Raw genomic sequence first — 26,485 nt, 5'->3', positions numbered from 1 at the left:
CTTTGTACCTTAGTTTCCTCATTTGAAAAAAAAAAATAAATGGCTCTCAAGACATACTTTCCAGAATTCATACTGGGCTTACTTACACCCAGCTAACCAATAACTGCATGATTGCTTTTACACACAGTTGTTTACATGTATTCATCTTCTATTTCACTTACAACTTGTGTAAAAACTGCATTCCATGCCAGGCCTGAAACGTTCCAAAGCTCAGTTCTGTGAGTAAATTGCAACCAAGATTTCTACAAAAAAAGACACGAGCAAAAGAATCAGAAAAACAGATATTCTTTCAGAACATTTATCCATTGGCAATAATTCTCATTTATATATGATGAAACGTAACATCACTACTCCCTCCATACACTAAAGAAATCTCACTGTGGGAGATATTATGATTTATACTTTCATGATTATATATGTGGTGCATTAGATACAAAATACTAAATGCTCATTAAATACTTGTGTTAAGTGATCTTTATTTCTCTAGCTAGGCAGCACTATTGACAGTTTGGGCTGGATAATTCTTTGCTGTGGGAGGCTCCCCTGTACACTGTTGGATGTTTAGTAGCATCTCTGGTCTCTGTCCACTAGATGCCAGTAGCGTATACAGTTCTGACAAGCAAAACTGTCGCCAGACACTACCAAGTGTCACCTGTGTGCAAACTCACCCTGGTTGAGAACCACTGCTCTTGATCCTGGGGGATGTTGGATGCTCAGCATGATCCTGCTCTGTGCTGGAACTGTCACCTCGGGATACAATGGAGACTGAGCTACAACTTCCTTAAGGAGCTCTGGAGGCTGAGGTGGGGTCTTCTGCTGGACTGGAGAAGGTTCAACCTCTTTAGTGACCTGTGGATTTATGGGAAGTGCCAGAGCCAGAGATTTAACAGTGACCTTGTACAAGTGTGACTGCTGAGCTTCATTTACCCCATGATGAACACATGGTCAAACTACAACCTCCTTAAGTGTCTCCAAAGGCCGGGCGAGGGCCTCCTGAGGACTTGAAGTTTCTAGTTCCTCAGGGGCCTCTGAAGGCTGAGATGGAGCCTCCTGCGGAAGTGGAGGTGGTTCTACCTCCACAGTGGGCTCTGCATGCTGAGCCTGGGCCTCTGCCTGGGGTGAAAAACATTCAACGTCCTCAGGGGTCTGTGGATGCTGAGCAGGGGCCTCTTGATGAAGTAAAGATTCAGCCTCCTCAGTGAGCTCTGGATGACGAGTTTGGGCCTCCTGCTGGGATGCAGAAATATCTCATCCTCAGCAGAAGACTCCCTGTCGTGTAGCTTTTGGGTCATGTGTTCCTTGCGTGTGGCGCTGAGAGGCCTATACATACCCCTAAGCCAAAGTGGCCGCCTTCTCCCGAAAAAGCCCTCCTAGAACACAGAAAGGGAAATATTAATTCTGCATCTCCCCTGCTTTCTCTGGCCACAGTACTTTATCCTCCTCACATCTAGCTGACTCTCACTTTCCCCTGAGCTTCTCTTACGCAGCAGAAATCCAAAAAAGCCCCTTGGAGGAAAACACACACTGTTAGTGCTGCATGTCACTTTTCATCTCTCTCACAATGTGTTATCTCTGCTTTCATTAGGACTAAATGGGGACCTCAGTCCATAATCACAATGAGCAAAATCACCACAGACCCGGGATCATGAAAATCATTGCATGCATGCTGGCCTTCCAGAAGTTCTCTGTGTCTGTCCAAAATGGACCCCAAGTGTCTCTGGAGAGACATTTGTATGTGGCTTAGCATGGAGCATAGGCAGGATTTTCAGCCCCGTTCACCTTTCTTTGCCCTTGGCCAACTGCCCTCGTGCAGTGAAAACACTTGCACAACGGCACTGGGCAGAAACTCGTTACTCCCTTAGACGCGCTTCACACCGGTCCGCTTCGGACTTAGTCGCACATGCAGCATTTGCTGCGGGTGTGGGTGTGGGGAGAAGGTGATTTTATTTTCCTGGCTGCTCTATCCTATACGTTGAATCACACCAAGTAAACACCTGAACCCAACGAGCAAAGTCATCTATAGCTCTCTGACTTTCACTCTGCAGGCTGTCACTCAGGTGTCAGTGAATTGTGGAATCCGTTTAAAGGCCACGACCAGCAGGGAAGCACAAAATACTCTTTTTGAATACAAATAGAAGAGAAAAAAATCACAGTGCACAATAAGTTTGTTTCAGAAACTACTTATGTCCATATAGTATGTGTCTACTCAACTGTGACCTAAAACGTAGCTCACAGCCCAAGCACAGTGTGTGATCAGTGGAGAAGTCCTCAGTGGAAAGGGACCATCTTCTTCTTGGTAATCACTAGCAGTATGACCATGGGGCAAGATAGTTTCCCTTTCTCTTTCTCCAGTTCCTTATTACAAAAGGAAGAGACAAACTACTGTCTAAAGTTTCTCCCGGTTAAAATTCTATGAGGTTTGGATAAAGGGAATAGAGAGTAGGGGCCTGAAAAACAGTAGGATGAGAAGGGAAGTTTTCTTGCCACTTTCCAGAAGGGACTCATATGTTCTACCTTTCGTCAGCTTTGAGTGAGGCCAGCCCCTAAATCCACAACCATGTGGCCCTCCCTACCCCAGAGCCTCCTAGAAGGCCTCTGGCCTGGCCTGATGCCTGGGAGCCAGGCATCCGCCCAGCAGGAACAGGTACAACCAAAACCTCTCCCCGTCCACCCTCTTTCCTTAAAGGACTAGTGAGAGCAGATGAATGTGTGCCAGTCCTGTTCTAACTCAGCTTGGGCTGCAGAGCTAATTCTGCTGAGAAATAAACTAGGGTAAACCATTAGGGTAATCAAGCGTTCTTCCTGCCTTTGCTGAGGAAACTGAAATAGATGAGTTCTAAGTTCTCCTCTAGTTGTAAATTTCTGCTTTCAAAGACCAATATTTACCTTCTGCTTCTTTTTCTATCTTCCTCTTTTGAAATTCTAGGAGAAGAAATCTGCTTTGAAAGAAAACAGGATCATGATTATCCATTACAACTATTTCCAAATCCTTATTCATTCCTTTTGACTTTAAATCTTATCTATCCAGTAAGATGATAACTCTTTCAAGGAAAGGAATTCTACCCTGTTTAAGAATCCTTTGACTCTTCCACAGTACCTAACTTAGGGTCTTGCATGCAGCTGGCGATATATTTTATTGACTGTTTTAGATAAGGTTCAACAGATAATTCCTAATAAAAACTCTCAGAAGTAGGAAAAGAAAATAAAAGTATCTGGCAGAAACCTAAGCATTGTTCTAAAGTCAAGAACAAGAGTAGGATGCCCAATCATTACTGCTACTATTGAGCACTGTGGAGGAGGTCTTAATCAGTACGAAAAGAAAAACGAAGTATTGGAAAGAAGAGACAAACATATCTGCATATGAAACAAGGGACCCAAAAAGACCAAAAGAATCAACTGAAATTTTATTGGAAGTAACATGAGTAAGATGGCTCCATACAAAATCAAGAGATCAACATATTAGCCTCAATAGCTTTCCCATAGAACACAACTAACTAACTAAAAAACAGAAGGAACCTCCCGTTCACTATATCAATAAAAATGCATAAAGCACCTAGGAATAAATTTAGCCACAAATTTGTAAGACCTATGTGATGAAAATATTAAAACTTTTTTGAAGGACGTTAAGAAGTACTTACATGGCATGAGATACCATCCTCCTAGAATGTTGTAAAGAGGTCAATTCTCTTCAAATGAAACTAAAAATTCAATGCAATCCATTTTATAGCCAAAATAATTTTTAAATAAAACCTGGCCAGCTGACATTTGGTAGAGAATATATGTAAGAATAGTTATGAAATGTATGCAAAAGAAGGTCAAAGAGTAGGACCTTGCCCTACCAGATATAAAATATGTTATAGAGCAACTGGAATTAAGCAGTGTGATATCAGTACTGGTACAGGACAAGATAACTGGATCACAGAACAGCATCCAGATGAAGATAGCATATTAGACCAGGGAAGAAAGAATAAACCATTCAGTGAAAGATTTGAAAAGAATCAGATCTTCATGTAGGGGGAAAAAGTTAGATCCCCTACCTCAACCACACGAACAAACAAATACAACAAATTCTGGACAGATTATAAAAGTACTTGAAGAAAATATTAGAGATGATTTTTACGTCACGAGGTGACAAAGGCCTGGCTAACAAAACCCACCCCACATGAGCCATGAGGAGACGACAGGCAGATATGGTGGCAGACTGTCAACACACCTCCTACTCTTCACAGCCCTTGCCCCCTTTTCCCCTGGACTGTTTGTCTGCTTCTTGTTGACTTATAAAACTCTTGGGAGTTCCCTGGTGGTCCACTGGTTAGGGCGTGGCTCTTTCACTGCTGTGGCCCGAGGTTCAATCCCTTGTCAAGGGACTAAGATCCTGCAAGCTGCACAGCATGGCCAAACCCCACCACTTCGAAACAAACAAACAAAAACTCTTTATGGTAAAGAAATACTGGCTTTCATTGAATTTCAGTGTTTCGAATATTTCCAGTGTTTTTGTCTCTAAGGAGACAAGACAAAAGAGTGGAGTAGGGAGCACCAGCTTTGCAGTCGGGTGAAACTGCCTTCTGCTTTGGGTTTGGCCGCTGGGGCCTTACACTGATCTCCTTCATCTATGAGGGAGGGATAGTAATATCATCCTCACAGGACTGTGGGCTTTAAATCAGACAATATATGGAAAACTCTTCATCTTACGCTTGGCATGAATCAGTGCTAAGCTGGTGTCACAGACAAGATGGTGGAATATATCAAAGGTTCTGCTTGTGTCATCAGGCTCTGAAGGCTCTTTCCCACCAGAAGATTATAGAAATATTGCTTTTATTTTCTTCTAATACCTTTATGTGGTCTTTTTTCACATTTATGGATATATGTTTATTTAAGATAAAACATGGGGATCTGCTATTTACCCCCCAAATACTTAGGCAGCTATTCTATCACCATTTATTCATTTTCTGCCGCTGACTGCAATAGTAAAACATGACATTTCAAAAGTCTTAAGAACACAGGGGTCTATTGCTGGACTCTATCCTACTTCAAATAAATATTCGGTTGAATTATTCCTCACTGTGGAATTGACATAACGCCGCATCTCTCTTCCGTTGAACACCATTATTGTCTACCATAGGAAGGACACTGCGTGGCCCCTGTCCTCCAAAAGCTTATCGTATATGTGGGGAGAGGAAATAACGGTTAGGACTCCTCGCTTTCACTGCCGAGGGTACAGGTCCAATCCCTACTTGGGGAACTAAGATCACACAGGCCCAAACAAAACAAAACAAAACAAAACAAATGCAAGAAGTTAAAAACAATAAAAAGGGGACTTTACAGAAATTCTAAAAATGCCAAAGGCCATATGCCACCTGAGATGTAGAGGGTACAGTCTGGGCAATGGCCAATGACTAGCAAGCTAGTCCCCAGCCTCCTAGGCTCAGAAATCATACTCTTCCTCACCAAGCGAGAACTCACGTCTTCCTGTTGTGGCAGTCTCACTTGAGCAATATCACAGGATTGATCAAACATCAGAATGCCAAATTATTACTTGACAATGAGAAATACATCTGTTCTACACACAGGGCATCTGTGTCTACACAAGCAGAGAATTACCTTCTGTGGGGACAGGCCTCCGTGGCACACTGAAGCACAATCACAGAATCGAAGGCTACTTGGTGACAACAGAATTAGAAAAGGAATCAGCCGAGTCCAGAATTTAATGGGAAGGCCTGAGGTAACTGGATCCATCCATCTCCTCAACAGGCAGCCTGGCTAGTGGGCCTGACTCTGCAGTTATGCTGCCTAAGGTGCCATCTCTACTCTTGGGCAATGTGAGGATGGGCACTGCCCATGTTGGTCTCTCCTCACCTTTTCTATGCTTTCACTAGTGACCAACCCTCCTGCAGATAGACACATTTCTCTTTAGAAGTTAGTACATCATGTCAGGTTTGATTCAAGTGTGATAGGCCAGGAAGCCATTGGTCCTTACACATCTCTGCTCAGCTCCATGATGTGCTGACCTTGGTGGTTCTCTCCTGGGGGGCTGCCTTTCAAAAAACTGCTTACCACTTTTGTGAGTTCTGAGGGGAGGGGACTGCTTTGCTATGGCCCCTCAGAAATGGTGACAAACCTCACAGGACTAGGATCAGGAGGGCTGGGGTATTCAGGGAAGGCTTTACAGAGAAAGATATCTGAACTTGAGTTGGCTTTTCAGAGATTCATAGGAGTTCCACAGGCAAAGCAAAATAAAGGAATTTTCGATGGACAAAGGCACAGACAAAAGTAGGAATGGGTATGGTGTAACTAGCGTATAGTGAGGAGCTGCTTTGGCTGGAATGGAGGGCTGCCATTACAGGAGAAAAGATAACTAAAGTAATGTGGAGTGGTAGGGTAGAATCAAGACTGTCAGCCTATTAAAATCACTCTTTTAATGTTAGCAACTGCCTGCTGGAAAAGTAATAAACCACTATGTAACTGAACAAAAGGTAAACAGGCTAGCTCCAGGAATAGGCTACTATAAATATTTGAGGGTAGCCTGCTGCAAGATTTTACTTGCAGTGTTTTAATGGAACCTATCTACACAATTCCTAATACACCGGAGAAGAAAGCTGCTAAGTAAACCTGAGGAATTGACGAGATCACACTTTTGTCTTTTAGGCATGTCCTTTTAGCCCTCCCAGGGTGACTGATAGCTCCTTGAGTATGGAGATCCTATATCTCTCATCACTTCAGCCAAGAAGGAAAGAAATCAACAGTAGAATGAGAGTGACTGGTGAGTACCTCAAATCAGCATACTTTCTTGAGTTGAAGAAAATTTACTATCATGTCAACTCTGGCCTTCTTATAAACTTCACTTGTCAAAATAGTCCAATAGCTTGTTATCATGGATCCAATTCCATAGGGATCTCCTGGGAGTGAAGTTCCTTTTAAAAATCCTGTGGGGACTTCCCTGGTGGTGCAATGGTTAAGGATCCACCTGCCAGCACAGGGCACACAGGTTCGATCCCTGGCCTGGGGAGGTCCCACATGCTGCGGAGCAACTAAGTCAGTGTGCCACAACTCCTGAGCCCGTGCAGCTACAGCCCGTACTCCACAACAAGAGACGCCACCTCAGTAAGAAGCCCATGCACCGCAATGGAGACCCAACGCAGCCAAAAAAAAAAAAAAAAAAAAAAAAAAACACACACACACAAAAAAACATCCTGGGAATATACTTTTCATTAAAAGAACAAAGTGTATGTCAGTCCTCATGGCTATAGGGAAGAATCAAGTAGTAGCAGGTGGAAAGGTGGATTTGATTCTCAGTTTCTGGGTTCTGAATCTGAATTAATTATTGTCCTTACCTCAATGAGACAGAGAATTCTAACACAAATCGTCACTACTACAGGTACAGATACTGCCAAGATGAGTTTGTTGTTATAGTCATAACCTGGAACTTCTTTTGTGAGCTAAAGAAATATATCACAATTTTTAAAAACAAGGAGATAGAAGGGATGAAAACTTACGATTCTTCATCCTATTCTAAACGATAGCTAACTATTCTTAAACTACTATGAAACCCAATCCTTCCAGGCGAGTAGCTTCTATAAGAACAAGCCAAATTTAATGTTATTAGTCTTATCATTAGCATTTTCTTCTACAATTTATCTACAATTTATTTATCTTGTGTTATGTCCTTTTCGCGTCTACCCTAGGAATAGTGACACACTCTCTCAATGAGCAAAGTTGGAGATCACTGTCTTAGCCCGTTTCATGGCTGAAGATAAGATACTGACTAGGAGCCCGTGGTATTCCCGCTTGGGCACGTTAATGGCATGTCCTAAACTGAGTAAAAGTCCAAGTCCCACGTGTCAGGGGTTATCCTCACCTCACTTGACTCCTGCTCTTTCTGCTCACTCTGGGCTTCTGTGCTCTCACTGATAGAGTTGTCAGCTTTCCACTGGTCCATATCCCATTCCGCTTTGGACACATTTACTTCTTGCTGCTTGCTGAGAAGCTTCATCAGGAGGCCTGTTCTAGAGATGAGGTTGGCACAGGCCAGCTGCACGTGGGTGTCCGAGCAGTCTATTTTCAAAGTCTGGATAACATGAGAAATGAGCCTTTGCACGTCATTGTTGGGGATGAGGGACCAGAGCTGCTGGTTTAGCTGAGTTTCAACTTGATCACCCGGGGATGCGAGCCCTGGGAAAGTGAAGCCTGTGGGCTTAGAGGATAATTCAGTGACCATGTTGTGGTGCTCCCATTGTGTTTTGTTGCTGTGTTGAACAGCTGGCATACTGTTGTCTGCAGCGACAGTAGAATGTGCAGTGGAGACGTTCCTATGGCTAGTGTTTCCAGGGCCGGTTCCTCCTGGCAGAGTAGCGTTTCCTGTAGAACTAATTGCTTCAGAAACATTTTGTGCAGTATTGTTTTCTGAAGTAGTGTTTTCTGCAGAAGGGTCTGAAAGAGAAAATAATTCTGGAAAAGGATTTTCCTGAGAAGTCACTTCTCCTGAAGATGAAACAGCCTCTCGTGGAGGGGAATTTATGAGACTCCTCACGACAGAGAACGGAGGGCTTGCAAGCATCACTCTATCAAGTGAACTTTTCTTTCTGAACTTTCGACTCCCTTTTTTCTTTTTTCTTTTTGTTTCTTTTTGCGGTACACAGGCCTCTCACCGTTGTGGCCTCTCCCGTTGCGGAGCACAGGCTCCGGACGCACAGGCTCAGCGGCCATGGCTCACGGGCCCAGCCGCTCCACGGCATGTGGGATCTTCCCGGACCAGGACACGAACCCGTGTCTCCTGCATCGGCAGGCGGACTCCCAACCACTGTGCCACCAGGGAAGCCCCTCGATGCTTTTTAACTTTGGGTTTTCTGTGGACCCGATGAGACCTAATTTTATGGAAGATGTATTTTTTTTTCCAGAATGTGAGATTAACTCGAAGTCCTTAATATTTCTAACTCTTGCCTTTGCATCTTCGAAAACATGAATAGCGTTGGATAAGTCTTTTGATTTGCTTTTAACCTCAGATGGGGATTTTGGCGGGATGGAGGCACAAGGCCTGCCCTTGAAGTACGGTTTGAGGGGAGAGGAGCCTGCGGCCTTGTGTTCCTTTATGAATGAAGACTCTGCATCGGAGGACTTTCCCACCAGCTTCCTGGGCCTCTGCACCGTGAGGAGCTGTTTCAGCTTTCTTGGGGATGGCCTCCTGAGCTTTCATTCTTTGGCAGTGTTCGCCACAGATGGCTGGGCATTCTGTTTCCTCCTGACGCTCTCATCTCCCACTGCTTTGAGGTGCATTTTCTGTATGCCCCTTGAGGACCTTGTTCACTCTCACCAGCTTTTCCTCTGTACTCTCAATCTTTGCTAGGCTGTCTTTCTGTGGTTGGGCAGTTTCTAATTTCTTTTGAAAGATGTAGCGTGTAAACATGGCACTTAAAAGGTTGGAACGCGTACACGTGGCAGGTTTTTCTTCCTTTTTAACCTCATCAATTTTTTCTTGAGTTTCTGCATCTAACAAATTTTCCACAAAAAGGAGTTCCCTCAATTTGTTTTTTTTAGTTGAATTGTTGGGTACAGGTTTAACAGAAGGGCTCCTTGTATTGTTTTTCAAAAGGCCCAGCGGCATATGTCCATCTTGTGTATTTGAAAAAAGAAGTTGAATGAATGGTAATAATGTTGATTCCACATCTCCTAGATTTCCCTCTGAGATATAAGGCAGTATGTAATTTAGTGTACTGATAATATCACTTTTATTATTAAAGTCCAGCTGCTCATTCATGAAGCCTGACAAGCTGACAGCACTGTTAGTTGAGGACGTCCTCTCTGACTCAATAGTCAGCTCGGTGCTGTTGTTCTCCTTCTGGGCTTGTAACACCTTCATCAACGATCCTCCTGCATTCTCTATAGATGTTTCTTCATCTGTCAAAAGAGAAGGGACTGTTTTTGATCATTGAAGACTGATGGGACAGCCTTTTGTCAGTCCACAGCCAAAGAAATTAGGAATCAGTCAAAGTTTGAGTGCCACTTAGGAGAAAAAGAAACCCACACTTAAGCCTATGACTGGCAACAACAAAATGTGAGAAAGGTCTCTCTTGAAAAAGGGGCTATCTACTCAGAAAATTCTGTAGCGTGAAATATAGGAACTATATTCAGGATTACTCCACTGGTTCCCAGGGGCCAGTACTCAAGAAAAGCCAAGGCTGGAAGACAAATATTCCCCTAATCAGCTGGACTCTCTGCAGATCTACTGTGACTCCTCACATTCATATACCCCATCCTGTCCTGCCTCAAAGGCACGGGAGTGTGAGGCTTCCTCTCTCCACCTCTTCAGTGTGCTTGTGTTCTTGCTGCTATCACAGATCTCCACGACAACCACCGCCGCTAACAGGTCGTCATCTGGACGTGTCCTTCTCCAACTACCCACTGAGTCCTTTGCTTAGTCCCTGCTTCTATATATCCCAGTCCCCATAACAGAAGCCTCTATACAGAAAAAAACACTATGTCCGCCCTGGCTCTTTGCTAAAATTTGGGCAGGGAGCTCGGGTATAAGTTAAGAGATTTGCCAGATTGTATGCCCATGTGGAATGTTCAACAAATCGATGGAATAATACTTGAGGCCCTAAAATGTAGACGGGAAAAAGCAACTTCTGTCAGATGGCTACTTTGCTTTCAATTCATTTTACTTCTAATATTTCCAGCTCTACTTGGGGAACCATCCAAATCTTCTGACTGTGTGAAGGTAATGTGTACCATTGTGTAGCTGGGCTTGTCTCCCAAAAGGATTAAAAGTATTTTTGGTGAGGGTCAAAGGAGGAGGGAAGGGTCATGAGAAAGGAGGAGCAGAGGCTAGCAGAGAGCCCCAAACTGGGGACAGGAGATCGGGGCCCTAGGGTCATAGCACTTAACACTGCTGATCTTGTTTTTCCTCACCTGTAAAAGGAGATTAAAAATGCTTTTTCTGCCCACTTCTGGGGGAGAAGGGAATAATATAATTAGTAAAAAAAATGTTTGGGGGAGTTCCCAGGTGGTCTAGTGGTTAGGACCCGGCACTTTCCCTGCTGTGGCCCGGGTTCAATCCCTGCTGGGGGAACTAAGATCCCACCAGCTTGGTGGACAAAGGAAAAAAAAAAAAACTGTGTTGAAAAATCAGCAATATTGTCTTTATATAAGTGGCAAAGTGTTATTATTTATGATGTGCTCTAGATCACTGAAAGAGACCTGTATTCAAGCTACCTGGGCATGAAAGCACATTTTGGAAGTCATCAAGTTAGTGCTCATAAATCTAATATATAGAAAAATCGTTGAAAGCCCCTGAGTGTTTTGTGGATAGAAAAACTTGCGATTCAGAGCAAGTTCAGAGCTGGACAGTCAAAGAAATAACTAGCTCTCCCATGCATTAGAAGGGCTTGGTAGCAGCTTCTGGTTATGGAACCAGAAACTCTCAGGCTCCAGATAGGACATAAAACAGCATCACTTGCACTCTTTATAAAATTGCAGAAACAAACCAAATAAACAAAAATATATTTACACCTGTCTTATAAGACAAAGGGTACTTGAGACCTAATGTATATAAAATCAGTTTACAAACTGTGATGTACTATGTGAATAAGTTGTCATTTGCAGAGAGGGCAGCATAGGATATGTGGCCATTAATGTGAATTCCCTTCCCCCTTCCATTCCTTTCTCTGGTTCCTTTACATATGCAGATCAGTTACATTATGAAGCTAATAATGTAACTGAGCTCTTCTTAGCTTAATAATGTAACCAAGAATCTGATTTTTAGCAAGGGGGTAATTCTTAGAAATTTAGGGAGCTGGAACTCTAAATGAATGTATTAAAATAATGTAATTACATCATTAGTTTTAAAATGTATCATCCTTGATTAAAAATAACAAATTAAATTAAAAATTAAAAATGTATTATCCCGCAATTGAGACTCACCACAACGTGTGACGTCCCTCAGGCGTTCACTGTCACAACGCAGCTTGACTGTCTCACAGACAACCTCAATAGTATTTTTAAATTGGCAGAGGCAGCAGGCCCTATGGCTGGGTAAGATCCTATAAATGGAAGCACAGGTAATTAAATTCGTGGTAAAAGAGTTACCTGAGTAGGTAGAAGAGGTAGGCCAAGGCCACCACAGACCAGTGCAAAAAGGAGTTCTTGGGGCATATGGACTATAGAACTGGATAGGGGCCGGTTGGCCAATTGCTGCCCTTGACAGTTGGAAATAAATATAGAGGAGGAGAGAGGTGCCCAACAGAAGGATTAGGATGGCAGTAGGTATGATATGCCTAGAAAAAAGGGAATAGCGATTAGAATTGGGTGACACTGAACTGTAGTTTAATTCAGAAGTATCTCCTTCCAACCCGAAAGCCTCACTTTGGGTTGAGAGTACACAGGAAGAAGGCAGACTTCTAAGAAGAGTATGAAGAAGACCGCACATTCTGGAGTCACTTTCTCAGTTCCTATTTGTGAGGAGTAATATATTAGAAATTATTCTAGTAATAAAAAAGCATCATGTGGCTAAACAATAACAGAGATCGCATTGACCAAATCTGGACAAAAGGAACATTCCAAAGAATAACATTATCATTATAATAAGGTATAACGTAGTTAATTGAAAAAAAAGCACATGAGTTCATAATGATACTCCAAATGAAAAGTGGGGGAGCTCTTCTTTATAGAATAATGTCAGCTAATAAATGCAAAAGGAAGGATAGAATTAGGAAAGTGTTATTTTGCAACTATCAATGTAATAATCGATTCAGACAAGGATTATCATTGATGCACAGTTGGGTGAAGAGTTGTTTGAAAGTAGGATCTTCACTGATCCCAAGGATCACCCCACATATTATTTATCAATTACCAAGGGGAAAAATAACTTTACAATGGAGAGATATGGAATAGACCACCTTAACCAAGTGATCAAACTTAGCACTGGGCCACCTCAAGTGATGAAGTATGAAGAATACATCACCTATATAGTATTCTTCCCCAAAATGTTTACTTTGAATCTAATGAGGAAACAGACAAATACAGATTGTGGGGCAATTTACAAGACAACTGGCTTAGACTCTTCAAAAAAGCCAATGTCTTAAAAGACCAAAAAAAATAGTAGGGAAAAATTCTAGATTAACGGAAACACAGACATGACATGCAATGCCTAATCTTTAATTGGATCCTGTATCAAAACAAAACAGACTTAAAGAATATTATTGGCTTCTGGCCAAGATGAAGTACAAGGGCCAACTTAACCTCCCAGCTGAAACAAGAAAAAAATCAGATGGAACATAATGAAACAACAGTTTTCAAGAAACTGAACCTCAGGCAATACATTTCAGTGATTCCCGAGGAGATGGGAAATAAATGAAGTGATCCCTATAATTGCCCTTACTTCTCTGAGAGAGTATCCACGTCATGGTACAGGGAAGAGAAGTCCAGACAGAGACTAGTGGGCTCCCTGACAGACAAAATGGAGATAAGGGTCTGGGAAAACCAAGGTAACTAGAGTTCACAAAGCAGAGTATCAGAGAGAAAAGAAGTGCACAGACAAAGAACTCTGGAGATATGCAGAGGGATCTCTTGAGAATTCAACAAAGTATGGGTCAATACATTTGTGTGAGGAATAACTTGATGCCAGGAAAAGAACCACATGAAAGGATTAATAAGAAGAACAACTGGATATCACTCAGGGTTGTAGGAATAGTACCTGTTCCTACAAGTCAGACTGGAAAACCTCATGATACTCAGAAAGGACTTGTCTCAGTAGTTGCAAATAATGAGCTCCAGACTAAAGGCTACTTGGACTCCTACCCAACGAACCTTAAAAGCTAGACCTAAAAGAATACAATTGTTTTGAGTAACCTAATTTCACCCAAAACAAAGCCCAGGCATTTTACAGGAATATAAATATACATAGCACACAATAAACTAAAACTCACAATATCTGGGATCATATGAAAAATTGCATGCAAGCATGCAAAGAAGTAGGAAAATATGACCCATACTGAGGAGAAAAGGCAATCAATCAACAATAACCCATAATCTATACAGATGTTAGAATTGGCAGAAAAGAACTTTTAAAAGGTTATTATACATGAAGAAAAGTTATTATAACTGTATTTCATATGTTAAAACACCCAGACTAAACACTGAAAATGTTAAGTGTAGGCATGGAAAATGTAAAACAGACCTAAATTGAGCTTCTAGAGATTAAAAACAATGTCTAAATGAAAAAGATATTGCAGGAGGTTAAAGGCTAATTAGACACGGCAGAAGGTCAGTGAACATTAAGGCATAGCAACAGAAACGATCCAAAATGAAACAAAAGGAGTAACAAAACAACAACAAAATGAATAGAGCCTCAGTGACTTGTGCAACAACTTCAAGTGGCCTAATACATGTGTACTTAGAGTCCATGAAGGAGAGGAGAAATATAAAAATTTGAAGAAATAATAGCCAAAATTTTTCCAAATTGGTAAACACTATAAACCCTCAAAGTCAAGAAGATCAATGAACTTTCAGCAGAAGAAACATGGACAAAACTACACCAAGGCACAAAAAATAATCGAATTGCTCAAAACCAGCAATAAAGAGAAGAATTTAAAAGGAGCCAGAGGAAAAAATTATACACTACATACAGAGGAACAAAGATAACAATGACAGCAGAATTCGTGCTTGAAAAATCGTAAACGAGAACTCAGTGGAATAACATCTTTAAAGTAGTGAATTGAATTCTATCAAGCTAGAATTTTATACCCACATCTGTCAAAACAAAAGCAAAATAAAGACTATCTCAGACAAACAGAAGCTGAAAGAATTCATTACTGGTAGACTTTCACAATAAGAAATGTTAAAAGAAGTATTTTTAAGCAGAAGGAAAATGACACCAGATTGGAATATGGATCTACATAAAAGATTAAGAATACTGGATACATACAACAATGAAGACCCAATTCAACCAAAAATAAATAAACAAATTAAGAAAAGAAGGGAAAAATCATATAATCACTGCAATAGATGCAGGAAAAGAATGAAAACATCTAACATACATTCCTGATTAAAGAAAAAAAAACAGCCCTCAGTAGACTAGGAATGGAAGGAGACTTCCTCAACTTGATAAATGACTTCTACAAAAAACCTAACATCATACTTAATGGTGAAGGACAAAGTACTTTCTCACCAGGATCAGGAACAAGGCAAGGATATCTGCTCTCATTGCTTCTATGTGACATGGCACTGAAGGTTCTAGCCAGTGCAATAGGGCAACAAAAAGAAAAGACACATTCAGAATGGAAAGGAAGAAGTAAAACTATCTTTATTTGCAGATAACATGATTATGTCGAAAACCTGACAGAAGCTACGAAAATGCTACTGGAACTAATAAATGAGTCTATCAAGTTTGCAGGGTACAAGATCAACATACAAAAAGATGAATTTGTCTCAACAAACAATCAGAGATCAAAGTTTTAAAATGCTACTTATAAAAGAATCCAACATATAAAATACTTAGAATAAATCTGACAAAAGACTTGCACACTGAAAACTGTAAAATGTTGCCGGGGGAAATTAAGAAAGACCTGAATAAATGGAGAGATATAAAGTATTCATGGATCAGAAGATTCAATATTGTTGAGACATCAATTCTCCCCAAATCGATTTATACATCAAAACCCCAGTAGGCTTTTCTATAGACATTGACAAGCCAATTCTAAAATTCATATGGAAATAAAATTTAGAATAACTAAAACAACTTTGCGAAAGAACAAAGTTGAAGAACTAACAGTAACTGATTTCAAGGATTATGAAGCTACACCTTCAAGACATTGTGATAGTAGTGTAAAGATAGACAAAAAGACCAAAGGAACAGAATACAAAGTTCTGAAGTAGAGAGATGTGGAGAACTGACTTTCAGGTTCAAAGGCATTTCAGTGGAGAAATGATAGTCTTTTCAACAAATGACGCTGGAACAACTGAATATCCAGGTGCAAAAAGAAAAAAAAAATGAACTTGATCTAAACCATATACAGAAGTGAACTCAAATTGGTTCAAAGATCTAAATGTAAAACATAAAACTATAAAACGTCTAGAACAAAACAGGTGAAAAATTTTATGACCTTGAGTTTGGCAAGATTTCTTAGATACAACACCAAAAGCATAATGCATAAAAGAAAAAAATAGATAAATTAGACACCATCGAAATTAAGAATTACTGCCCTGCAAAAGACATTCCTGAGTGAACGAAAAGATGAGTCACAGAATGGGAGAAAATACCTAGCAACTTACCTATTGGATAAAGGACTAATTTCCAGAATATAGAAAGAACTCTCAAAACTCCAGAAAAATATAGCTAAAAGATTCAAAGATATACAGATGGAAAATAAGCATATGAAAAGATGTTTGACATGATTAATCATTAGGGATGCTACAGTGAGATACAACTACACACCTATTAAACTATCTAAAATTAAAAATACTGAGCATAGCAAATGTTGGCCGCAACGTGAAGAAAATGCAGCTCTCGTACACTGCTGGTAGAGATGTAAAATGATCAAACCACTATGGAAAATAGGTATTTTTTTAAAAACTTAAACATACACTTACCAATGATGCAGCCATTCTACAGGCAGGCATTTACCCAGGAGAAATGGAAGTAGACATCCATACAAGACTTGTACACAAATATTCATAGCAACTTTACCTGTAATAGACAAAGACTCAAACAACTCAAATGTCCATCAATGGTCAATACATAAATGGTGGTACATCCACATAAAGGAATGCTATTCAGCAATAAGCAGAAATGAATTACTGATATATACAACAATATGGATGAAGATTAAAATAATCATGCTGGGTTAGAAGCCAGTTAGAAAAAAGTATACACTGTATGATTCCATTTACATAAAATTCTAGAAAATGCAAACAGAAAGCAGATCAATGGTTGCATGGCGATTGGGAAGTGCAAGGAACGATGGGAAGGAAGAATTACAAAGAGACATTAAGAAACTTTCTGAGGTGATGGACATTTTGATTTTCGTGATGTCCTCATGGTGTGTATGTAAGTGTGTGTGTAAACACAGATTATTGCATGTCAATTATACCTCAAAAAGCTGTTAAAAGAAATGATATTATATAAGAGAGACAACTGGGGAAATTTGAATAGCAACACTTTATTAGGTAATATGATTGTGTAGGAATTTAATTTCTTCAATACTGTGTATTAACAGTATCGTCGTTACACAGGGAAATAATTTTTAATATCCAGAGAGGAGGGCATCTAGCTGACAAGAGAGGGATCGCAATTGTGGCAGATGCTGTGGGACGCTGAGGAAGATGAGGCTAGAGCAGTGACCAATGCGTGATGGCACGGTGAAGACAGTCATTTGTCAGGTGACCTGACAAAGACGGTTGGAACAGACTGCTAAATGCAGTGCCGTTTCCGCATACTAATCTCACGCAATCCCCTCAACTAGCCTTGGCGTAACAGACAGTTTCTATTAGCTTGCCATATTGGAAGGGGGAAGGCACAATTTAAGGTGCAGTAAGCTGTGTAATAAACTGTCACAATAGGGTCCTACAGAAATAGTTTTTTAAACTGCAAAGAAATAAAACTTGACACTTCCCTCACAACATATATGAAAATTAACTCAAACTGAATCATAGACCTAAATGTAGCTATACAACGTCTGGAAGAAAACGTAGGAGAAAATCTTTGTGATTTGGGGTTAGACAGTGGGGTCTCAGAGAAAGATTTCTTAGATTAAGACGCAAAAAAGCAGGAACCATCTAAGAAAAATTGCTAAGGGACTTCCCTGGTGGTTAAGACTCCGAGTTCCCAATGCTGGGGGCCCGGGTTCGATCCCTGGTCAGGGAACTAGGTCCCACATGCATGCCTCAACTATGAGTTCACATGCCAGATCTAAGAAGCCCATGAGCCGCAACTAAGGGGCCCATCTGCCGCAACTAAGACCAGCACAACCAAATAAATAAATTAAATTAATATGAAAAATTAAGAAAAATTGTTAAATTAGGGTTCATCAAAAATTTAACACTTCTAGATTTCAGAGACATTTTAATATAATGAAGATAAGTCACAATCTGGGAGAAGATATTTACTAAACACATATCTGAGAGCAAGGACTTTTTCCATTTGCCTTTTATTTAAAGCACTCTTAAATCTCAATAAAAATATCCAATTAAAAAATGGATTTGAACAGACACTTCATTTAAAAGGATATTTGCACATGAATAGACACTCAACATCATCAGCTTTTACAGAAATGCAAAATGTGGCAAAAACCACGAGATTCAACTACACACCTACAAGAAAGGCTAAAATTTTTTAAAAAAACAAATATAAGCATCAGGTGAAGATGTAGGTCATCTGCAACTCTCATAGACTGCTTGTGTGAAAGCAACATGGCACAGGCACTTTAGAAAACAGTTCAGCAGTTTCTTAAAAAGTTCAATAGGCACTTAGCATATGATGAAGCAATCCCACCCTGAGGTATTTTACCCCAAAGAAATGAAAACATATGCTCACACAAGACATATGTTCACACACACATGTGAGTGTTTTCAGAGGCTTTGTTCATAATAGCCAAAAAACAAGAAGAAACTCAAATGTGCATCGAACGATGAATGCGTAAACAAACTGTGTATCCACACAACTAGAATACTGCTCAGCGCTCAAAAGGAATGAGCTACTCACAGGTGCAACAAAACAGATGAATCTCCAAAGAGACTGGCTAAGTGAAAGAAGCCAAAAACAAAAAGCTACATACCACATGATTTCACTTATCAAATATTCTGGAAAAGGCAACATTATACGGACAAAAATCAGATTGGTGCTTGCCAGAGGCTGGTAGTGACAGGAGGATGCATTGACTACAGAGGGACATGGGGGGTCTTTTGGGAGTGCAGAAGTTTTCTTTACCTCAAATGTGGTGGTGGCTACAGAACTATACGTTTGTCAAAACACATCACACTGTATATTTAAAAAGAGTGCATTTTGTTAAATGAAAATTATACATAAATAAACCTGACTTAAGAAGATAATCAAACAAACCTAAAAATACAACTGAGTGAAAATCATGTAAGAAAAATCAACTTACAGTGTTTCCAATTCAAGGGTCAGCATGAGGATGCTTTCAATTGCGGTAAGTGACACTTGTGCTGTTCCCATGTCTCTGAAGGAGAAGCCCAAACATGCATGATATAAAACCCAAAGACAAAATTTCTAAACTGAAGAAGACACTTAACATGTGATTACTTCCACTTTGGCTTCTTACTTGCCATAGATGATAATTCCAAAGAGCTCTTTTGGAAGAAATTTAAATTTGCATCATCAAATTAATGACCTTGGTGCTGAACAGTACAATCATTTTCTGTTATCCTCACTTCTCATTTTCAATTGCATCTACCTCTTTTGATCACTCTTTTTTTAAAAAAAAATAATGTACCCCTTATTCCTTTTTGCTTTCTTGGATAAATACTATTCCTATATGCATCTTCATGTTCCATGGCTGTATGTGTTCTTCAACACTGTTCTCATCCTCTGCTGGCTCTCTTACCCATATATATTCTTTCTTAATCCTTTTCTTTGCCAATAACTCTTATTTTCAATAACCCAGTTAAAATCTAAATTATGACTGTTTAGCCAAAGTACTCAATTTTTGACGAAAGTAAAAAGGAGCAGAAATTATCTCATGAGCCATGAAACTCTTACAATACTTACAAAGAGTTTAATGCTGGCACTTTAAAAAGACAAGAATCTTCAACTGTTGGCAAAGGATTACGATTGAGAATTCTGAAAAATGGAATGGAATTAAAATTATCTGCATTTTCAATTACTTCCATGAAAGTTTATATTCATTTTTTTTGGTATGGAACTTGAAGGTTAAAAATATCATTTTATGTCTTTACCTATATATCACCCTTAGAATCTGTAAAACACTCTTTCACTGGGAGCTACCCCGGTCTCTAGATGATAAAGTGGAGAAGAGAAACAAACAAACAAACAATAAAATAGAAAAAAAGTGGCTAGCAAAGAAAAAATATGCCAAAGTACTTTTCACGTTAAAAACCCTCGAAGTGACTATGCTGGTAGGAAGCCCTTGCTCTGTAAAAAAAGTACTATTTCTAGTGTCCTCCATAATTCAAGGTGTTTTTCTTTCATCTCTACAAAGTTTGAAAAATTTCATGATTTAAACTACTCAGCTAAAGACAAAAATAAGGCTAATTCCTTAGTTCTGGAGCCAAAGAAGAGATAAATCCAAGAGCAACTGGTGAAAGCCATACTCTCATCACATAGTCCCGTGTGTATTCTTGTGCCATAGCCTTTGTTACTGTGTATGTAATCAACTGTTTACTTGTCACTCTCCTAGATTGTCAGCAACTTGAGAGCAGGGACCACACTTTATTGTCATTATTATTCCTGTGCCTGACATAGTGCCTAATATTTACTAGGCATTTAATAAATGTTTGCTGAATAAATAAATAACATATTGTTTATATATCAATAAAATAAACAAATTAATTTTGGGGAACAAAATTTTATTCCAAAATGTTGGAATAGATTTTCTTCATAGTTCTTTCTTTCTTTCTTTTTTTTTCCCCTTAGTTCTTTAAAACAAATAAGGGGGAAGAAAAAACAGAAAAGAAACAGGAAGAAAGAAGAGAATATCTGACTTAAGGTTAACTCTACTCAAGAATTATTAGTGTACTTTTGCAGAATATTATAAAGATAATTATCAAAACTAATATCTTTTGGGTTGCCATGCATATGTGATCAGCATTTAACATTTCATCCTCACAGTAACCTTATGTGATATATATATTACAATTACACAATTGTACAAATGAGGAAACTGAGGCACAGAGAAGTTACATAACTTGTCTTAAGTCATCAAGCTCGTAAGAAGCAGAGCTGGAATTTGAACTCAGTTCTGACTCTAAAGCCTGTGTTTAACCTGAATGAAAAAAAAGGGTTGTTTTTTTTGAAACATCTGTTACTTTAACCTTAATTTTGACAGCACTAAATATAGAAATACCTTTTCAAACTTCATCTACCCATCTGGGAAAGCCTCTATGAGAATTATATTTTCTCTTTTTATTTATTTATTTATTTATTTATTTATTTCTCTTTTTATTTATTTTTTCCTTAATCATCTCTTGTGATAAATATTTAATTAGCCTATGGCCATTGAGACTTTATAGATTTTTTTAAAAAAGTTGCAGGAAAATCAGTAAAAATGATGGAGGAAGGACATCTGAAAATTCATCCCTGCATAGAAGCAACAATAACAACAACAACAAAACTGGCAAAAATGGTCAGAATCAACTTCTTCTGAACTCTGGACATTTAACCAACATGCTGGCAGTAAATGGGGGAGCAATTTATTCAAGGAAAACAAATTAATTTCTGTAAGAACAATGAGATCTGTGTTGCTTTAACTTGCCCTCGACCTTTGGTCTCCATGCCAGTGGTAGCCTTGAAAAACAGCCCACATCCCTGGTACCAGAACGAGCAGCATGGACTGAGAGGTCCTTCAAAGCCTCATTCCCAAAGAACTGTCATTGTTTTACATGTCTGGTGGTCCCCTGGAAGACCTCACTTGAAAGGCTTGCCTTTGACCTGACTGAGGGCTGTCTAGTGAGAAAAGCCTCTGCTCAGGTGGCATTTCTGGAAAACATTTTCAAGCAAATATTTTAACATGGCGGTGGCATGAGGCAATGGATAACAGTTTGGGGCAAAAAACAACCCAACCGCAAAGCTTTAAAAGAAAAGCTGAGGAATGAGATGTCCACAGACACTTTGAAATATTCCAATGTATTCCTGGGAAACTGGAAGACCACAAGACATATTCCTGGGCATCTAGGAGAATAACTGTTAGCATTAATAAATGAGTTCAGCAAGGTTGTAGGATATAAGATCAATATTATTTCTACACACCAGCAATGAGTAATCGAAAAATGGAATTTAGAAAACAATTCCATGTGGAACAGCATCAAAACAAATATAATACTTAGGGGAAAATTTTACCAAGTAAGTGCAAGATTCACACTGAAAAGTACAAAACTGTTGAAAGAAATTGAAGAAGATCTAAATAAGTATAAAGACCTGCTGGATTCATGGACTGGAAGATAATCTTATGAAAATTTCACTACTTCCCAAATCGACCTATGGTTCCATTGCAATTCCTATCAAAATCCCAGCTGACTTCTTTCCAGAAATTGCCAAGCTGTTTCTAAAATTCCTATGGCAATTCAAGGAAACAGAATAACCAAAACAATGTCGGTAAAGAACAAAGTGGGAGGACTCACACATCCTGGTTTCAAAACTCAGTTCAAAGCTACTGCAATCACAGTGTGGTACTGGAATAAGAACAGACATGTAAATCAATGGAACAGAATTGACAATATAGCAATAAACCCTCATATTTATAGTCTATTGATTTTCAACAAGGGTGCCAAAACAATTCAACGTGGAAAGAACAGTCTTTTCAAATGATGCTGGGACAACTGTACATCCACACACAAAATAATGAAGCTTCACACCGTATATGAAAATTAACTCCAAATGGATCAAATATCCAAATGTAAGAGCTAAGACTATAAAACTCTTAGAAGAAAACACAGGAGTAAATCTTTATGACCTTGCTTTAGACAACAGTTTCTTAGATATGATACCAGAAGCACAAACAACCAAAGGAAAAATAGATGAATTGGATTTTATAAAAACTAAAAAGTTTGTGCTTCAAAGGACACTATCAAGAAAGTGAATAAACATATAGAATGGGAGAAAATACTACAGGTGGGAAGAATAAGATGCAGTGGGGAGAAGAAAAGTGTAGTAGTTGCTAGGTGTGACAATCTCAAAATTTTGAACTATTACAAATAAAACAGCCACCCTGAATCACCCCAAAGGGCAGACCCAAGTTATTTTTGCTTTTAGTGTTTATGCCTTTCTAAATCTGAGAAGCTGCCAGGATTCTAGTACATAGCAAAAAGTGAGGACAACACCCTCAAGTGTGTAAGCTTTTGTGTGTACATAGCTATGTAAAGGAAACCAATGCTAGCTGACTGGGGGAGCATTAGGGCGGCTCTGTGACCGCAGCTCAATTTGCCTTCATAGTGTGGACACACCTCCCACACTGATATTCTCAACAATGGGGTAAATAATTCAATAGGGATAAGGCTTTGATTTTCCTCTTATTCTCTCTTCGTGCTTATGTTCTTGGTACGATATTGATGTACCACGGACAAGCCAGCATGTGAATGTGCTCTGTCTGCTTAAGTTATATAGCCTTTCTACATTGTAGAGTCCTTCAGTTTCTAAAATCATGGAGCTTGTATTGTTAGATCCAATGAAGTGACTAAAAGAATTTTTAAAAATAAGCCATCAGTCTGGACCTGCATAGGTGAATGAAGGAGAAACACTTTACAGTCAGAGAAAAAAAGCATACTTAACATTTAGGATTATCAACCACTGCCGGTTTTCCATAGTATATTTCATTCCTGATTTTATCTGAAAGAGATATGATGACTACCACCATTCAAAAAGTGGTACTTTATTAATAAGCTCCTGGCTCATCTTTGAGGTAGATTTCGGATTTAAAATAGACTACCACACTGCTAACCACTTCACCTGATATTTCTCAATAACATAGAGGCTTCATTCAAGAAACCTACTGACTTATAATTACCTGACACCCGGTGATGAATCAAGGATTTGTGGGGCCTGAACCTCATCTACTTTGGGAAATCCTAGCTAATAAAAACAGGCAAAGTTATAAATAGAAAAATCGCTAGGACCCCTCTCAAGACCTTGGAAGGGACCTATGCAAGTGAGGAGCCCTGAAGCCTAAGGTTCATTGAATTCAGGATAAATCCACCTCAGCTGGGGCCCTTTTCCAAACTTATTTAATGCAAGCAACTTATAAACACCCCAGTAATATGTCATTATAGGTAGTACAATGATTTAACTCGAGGGTGGCATCTTCCCTTGGTGGCTTGCCTTTGGTAAGAGATGCAATAAAGTTTATATCTCACCATGGCAAATGTTTCCTAAAGCAAATTAGCTTTGTCTATTAGAAAGACTTAGTCCAAAACAAAGACTTACTATACTGTGACAATCTTTTGAAAGTAACTGTGAATGAGTCTTCGGAGTACAGTACTAATTTATTTACAACACCAGATAGTTCTGATTCTTTCACTACCTTTTTCTGTCATTTAAGAGGAGCACAAATTCCAAAGGAACAAGTTGGTGCCTCTTCCATTACAAATCTTTTCTAACCTACCACCCGTTTTCTACTTCATCACCCCCCTCCCTCACCTTGTTACCCTGCTGCATAGATGCTAGAATGGCTCTCATATATGTTTTCCCATCAACATCCATATTTCTCCTTCCAGTATGAAAGCTTCTTGGGGACAAAGTCCCTGCCCTATGCGTCTTTGTATCCCCAGCACTTAGTAGAGTGTTCACAGACAGTGGGCAAGGCACTCAGTGAATGTTTTGGAATGAATTCATTAATTTTTAAACTGTGATTTATTTATTTATTTCCACAATGTATTGTCCTGTGTTGCCTACATAACTATAGTGAAACTCTGATTCTTATAAGGAACTCTTGGTGTTCTGGGATGTTTAGGAAAGGTGGTGAGTTTCAGACGTTGTACTGACGCTACTAAAACCTCCTGGGGAAGGGACCTCACGAGCCTGCTCTCCGGTGTGCTAACAGAAGAAAAACCGACCCTCGGTGCTCTCTCCCCAAGGTAGGCGTCAGCAAACTAACAAGGGAAAGGAAGGAGGCCGCTAAAGATAGGCATCTGCAGGAATTGTTAACCCAGCTCCAGACACAGCCTCAACACCTTCATTAACCCAAAATGTGGGAACTGTGTGAAACTGGATTTCTGAACCACAAGACAGGTAAGAGAGTCTTTTCCAAAGCCAGGTGTACAAGAGCTCTTTCCCTTGAGTCTAAAATCGCCTTCGGGCCATTGAACGTACCCACTATCATTTCCTTGTGCCATGAGAAATCAGAGAAGTTTTGAGCTGAAGGGGTGGAAAACCCACACTTCTTATTGAAGAGTAGTCAGCAAAGAAAACATATTGAATTAGGCCACAGCAAAGTCTTTTCTTTATATTTTTCACACTACAGCTGAACACAAACAACGTCTTTTTCCATACCTCAAAGGTTCCTATTGGCCACCGATAATTCACTTCAGCAATATATGCTTTTTTGAAAAATAATGTTCTGGGTGGCTGGGGAGAGCCCTGTGGTGGGTGTTCAGGAATTCTTTCTGCTTTACCATTTAAAAGAGCTAATGATGGTTGGGGAAGCACCCACACCCACTGAACCACACCCTGCTCAACTTAGTTCTCTGCAGCTCTGTGTTGCATACATTTTAAGCAGTTAGGAACTTTGCACATGAAAAGGAATCAAAGTGAAATTCAAAAGTGGAACTTCCTGGACCATTCTCATATTGGAGAGGCATCCGTGGGATTCCATGACAATGCTAATCTGAGTGTTTTTGTTTGGTGCCTTTAATTGACCATGCCAAAGATCAGTACTATGGAAAGCAGAGCCTTTCATATATATGAGTTAAACAAGTCTCTTGGCCTCTTTGTACCTTAGTTTCCTCATTTGAAAAAAAAAAATAAATGGCTCTCAAGACATACTTTCCAGAATTCATACTGGGCTTACTTACACCCAGCTAACCAATAACTGCATGATTGCTTTTACACACAGTTGTTTACATGTATTCATCTTCTATTTCACTTACAACTTGTGTAAAAACTGCATTCCATGCCAGGCCTGAAACGTTCCAAAGCTCAGTTCTGTGAGTAAATTGCAACCAAGATTTCTACAAAAAAAGACACGAGCAAAAGAATCAGAAAAACAGATATTCTTTCAGAACATTTATCCATTGGCAATAATTCTCATTTATATATGATGAAACGTAACATCACTACTCCCTCCATACACTAAAGAAATCTCACTGTGGGAGATATTATGATTTATACTTTCATGATTATATATGTGGTGCATTAGATACAAAATACTAAATGCTCATTAAATACTTGTGTTAAGTGATCTTTATTTCTCTAGCTAGGCAGCACTATTGACAGTTTGGGCTGGATAATTCTTTGCTGTGGGAGGCTCCCCTGTACACTGTTGGATGTTTAGTAGCATCTCTGGTCTCTGTCCACTAGATGCCAGTAGCGTATACAGTTCTGACAAGCAAAACTGTCGCCAGACACTACCAAGTGTCACCTGTGTGCAAACTCACCCTGGTTGAGAACCACTGCTCTTGATCCTGGGGGATGTTGGATGCTCAGCATGATCCTGCTCTGTGCTGGAACTGTCACCTCGGGATACAATGGAGACTGAGCTACAACTTCCTTAAGGAGCTCTGGAGGCTGAGGTGGGGTCTTCTGCTGGACTGGAGAAGGTTCAACCTCTTTAGTGACCTGTGGATTTATGGGAAGTGCCAGAGCCAGAGATTT

The 26,485-nt window shown here is 39.7% G+C and overlaps 1 pseudogene; it reads right to left on the bottom strand.

The window, feature by feature from the left end:
* Positions 1-668: 668 nt before the first annotated feature.
* LOC132482910 (leucine-rich repeat-containing protein 37A3-like) overlaps positions 669-26,485 on the bottom strand; it is a 36,962-nt pseudogene continuing 11,145 nt past the window's right edge.

The sequence above is a fragment of the Mesoplodon densirostris genome, unplaced genomic scaffold (genome assembly GCF_025265405.1).
Source record: "Mesoplodon densirostris isolate mMesDen1 unplaced genomic scaffold, mMesDen1 primary haplotype scaffold_109, whole genome shotgun sequence".
Taxonomy (NCBI): domain Eukaryota; kingdom Metazoa; phylum Chordata; class Mammalia; order Artiodactyla; family Ziphiidae; genus Mesoplodon; species Mesoplodon densirostris.
The sequence above is the reverse complement of the archived record's forward strand: the minus strand, read 5'-3'. Positions and strand labels throughout refer to the sequence as shown.